Source organism: Chinchilla lanigera, unplaced genomic scaffold (genome assembly GCF_000276665.1).
Source record: "Chinchilla lanigera isolate Chin_1 unplaced genomic scaffold, ChiLan1.0 scaffold00048, whole genome shotgun sequence".
Lineage (NCBI taxonomy): Eukaryota > Metazoa > Chordata > Mammalia > Rodentia > Chinchillidae > Chinchilla > Chinchilla lanigera.
The window spans coordinates 17,943,326-17,947,164 of record NW_004955449.1 but is presented as its reverse complement, the minus strand read 5'-3'; positions in this window follow the sequence as shown (position 1 = coordinate 17,947,164).

Sequence of the window (3,839 nt, the reverse complement as noted above, 5' to 3'; positions counted from 1 at the left end):
AAGCATTGTTAATTTCCTATCCTTTTGTTTGTAACTCTGTATTGTCTGTACTGTTCTTTTGCTATTTTGTAAAAGGTTGTCTGTCTGTTAATGTTTTCCTCCTTTTATTTTTAAAATTAAAAAAAAATAAACTCTTCTAGAGAAAATAAACAGATCACCTATAAAGGAAAGCCCATGTGAATCACGACAGATTTCTCAAGATAGACCATCAAGTCAAGAAGAGCTTGGAGTGAAGTATTTCAGGGACTGCAAGAAAAAACTTGCAACCCACATTGATGTAACCTGCAAAACTATCCTTCAAAGTTAATGGAGAAATAAAATATTTCCACAGGAAAGAACAACTGAGGAAATTCATGAGTACCAAAGCAATCATATAAAGAGTAATAAGCTTATTTTAGGAAGAGATAAAAAAGACCACAACTTCAAGAACAAAAACAGAAAGGAACCGCCAGGCAGAGCAAGCAATTAAAAAGAAGGTAAAAGGGGGAACCAACAGCACAAAAATAACATGGGAAAGATAAGTCAATACATGTCAGATATAACTGTGAATGCAAATGGTCTCAATGCACCTATCCAAATAAGCAGACTGGCAAAGTGGATCAAGAAACAAAATCCAAATATATGCTGTTTACAAGAACACATTTAACTCTAAAGGAAATTCATAGACTGAAAATTAAAGGATGGAAAACAATGCTCCACAGAACAGGAACCCAGAAAAAGGCAGGTGTAGCTACTCTATTTGAAGACAAAGTGAGATTCAAACCAAAAACACTCAAAAGAGATAAAGAAGGTCACTACATACTTGTAAGGGGAAAACTTGAAGAAGAAGAGATACCAATCATAAACATCTATGTGCCAAGTACAGGAGCACCCAACTACATAAGACAAATTTTAACAGATGTGAAAAATGAAGTAAGCAGCAACACATTCGTAACAGGGGACTCTAACACGCCATTGTCACAAAGAGATAGATCAACTAGACAAAAAATTAGGGAAGAAATAGCAGAACTTAATCAAACTTGTGAAGAAATGGACTTAGAAGAAATTTACAGATTATTACATATAATGAAATCAGAATACACATTCTTCTGAGCTACACATGAGGCATTCTCCAAAATAAACCATATGCTACCACATAGAAATGATTAAGTAAATGCAAAGGAATTTATATTATCTCATGCATACTATTATAGCATAGTGCAGTGAAACTGGAAATTAATGACAAAAGAAATCACAAAAAAAACATAAATACATGGAAATTAAATAACACCCTCCTGAACTACTAATGGGTCACAGATGAAATCAAAATACAAATTAAATAATATTTACAATCAAATAAAAATATAGATACAACTTATGGGAACCTGTGAGATGCAATGAAAACAGGCCTCAGAGTGAAACTTATAGTGGTGAATTTCCACCTCAGGAAAACAGAACAAGCACAAATAAACAATCTTATGTCACAACTCAAGATCCTAGAAAAAGAAGAATAAGTCAAACTCAAAATGAAAGAACACAGGAAATTATAAAGCTCAGGGCAGAAATCAATGCAATAGAAACTAAAAAACAAAGGAAAAAATTAATAAATTGAAGAGTTGATTCTATGAAAGAACAAATAAAATAGATTAAGCACTAGCCAACTTTATCAAAATAAAGGAAAGAAAAACCTGAAATACATGCAATAAGAAATGAAAGGGGAGAAATCACCATAGATTCTGTTGAAATTCAGAAGAGGGGCTGGGGATTTAGCTCAGCGGCAAAGTGCCTGCCTGGCAAGCGCAAGGTCGTGAGTTCAGTTCCCAGTACCGGAAAAAAAACAAAAAAAAAAAAAAAAAAAAAATCAGAAGATATCAATACTTACTTCAAAAATTTTATTCTCATAGGATGGAAAACACAGAAGAAATGAACAGATTTTGAGACACATATGAGTTACCAGAGCTGAATGAAGGTTTAAAAATCCTGACTAATTCAATATCAGTCAGTGAAATTGAGAATGTAATAAAAAACTTGTCTAAGAAGAAAAGCCCAGGTCTGGAAAACAAGAACAAATCAGGTGGAATCACAGTCCCTGACCTGAAATTATAGTGCAAAGCTACTGGAATAAAATCAACCTGGTACTGGCTAAAAAATAGACCCAAATGTACATCCACTGAGGACTGGGTAAAAAACTGTGGTACTTTCATTTAATGGAATATTACTTAGCTATAAAGAGAGAAAAACTTGAGGCTTTTATAGATAAATGGTCACAACTGGAGTCCATACTCATAAGTGAGATAAGTCAGACCTGCATATGTGAGAAACATATTGTCTCACTAGTGTAAGACCTGAAAGAGCGAATAAAAACTAGGAGGTATGACAGACATTGTGAATCAAAAGGAAAATGCTCAAAAGTAAAGGACAACTGAAGTGTGGGAAAAGAGAAGGGAAAGAAAGGGAAATTATATAAGTATGTATATACGGGATAGCTAACTCAGTTGTACCACTGTTTTCTATTGCTCTACAGAATGGAACAATTAATGATTACTTGTTTGATCAATCTTGCATGTCTCTATTTGTTTTCCTGAGAAACAATTTTGAAGATATCTATAAGTAATACAACAACCATTGTTAATTTCCTACAACTCTGTCTGTTACTCTGTTTTGTTTGTACTGTTCTTGTATTATTCTGTAAATGAATGTCTGTTGTTAATATGTTTTCCTTCTTTTATTTCTTAAAATAAAAAAAGAAAAGCCCAGGTATTGATAGATTCACAGCTGAATTCTACAATCAGTCTAGGGAAGATTTAACACCAATTCTTCTCAAACTCTTTAATGAAATTGAAATGGAAGGAATGCTCCCCAGTGCTTTCCTGGAGGCAAGTATTATCTGATACCAAAACCAGAGAAAGACCCAACCAAATAAGAGAACTACAGGCCAATCTCCCTAATAAATACAGATGCACAAATTCTCAATGAAATACTAGCAAACAGAATACAATAATTCATCAAGAGGATTATACACTATGTCCAACTGGATTCATACCAGGAATGCAGTGATGGTTCAATACATGCAAATCAATTAATGTAATACACCTTGTCTATTGAGCCAAAGACAAAAATCACATGATCATCTCCATTGATGCAGAAAAAGACTTTGAAAAAGCCCAACACTTATTCATATGAAAAACCCTACAGAAAATAGGAGTAGATGGTCTTTAACTTAATCTGACCAAAGCCATGTATGACAAACCAATGGCTAACATCATATTAAATGGTAAAAGGTGAAAGACTTTTATGATCTGAAGAGAAACCAGAGTATATACTAAATGGTAAGATATTGAAAGCTTTCCCTTTAAAATCAGGAACAAGACAAGGATATCAACTGTCTCCATTCCTATTCAACATAGTTCTCAAAATGTTAGCTAGAGCATTTCAACAAGAGAGAAATGAATGGAATAATGATAGGAAAGGAAGAAGAGAAATTATCATTATTTGCAGATGAGATCGTAGTCTACATAGAAGACCTCAAAAACTCCACCAAAAGGTTCCTGGATTTAATAACCAAATTCTTACCATAGGCGGATACAAAGTCAACATTAAAAAATCAATAGCATTCCTTTACACAAATAACAAAATGACTGAGAGAGAAATGAGGAAAACCATGCATTTCACAATAGCATCTAAAAAATGAAATACATAGGAATCAGTCTAACAAAAGAAGTAAAATTTCTATACTTTGAAAATTATACTACTTTTAAAAAGAGATCAAATAGGATATCAGAAAATGGAAAGACATTCCTTACTCATGAATAATAAGATGTAACATTGTAAAAAGGACCATAATGCCAAATTGTTGTACA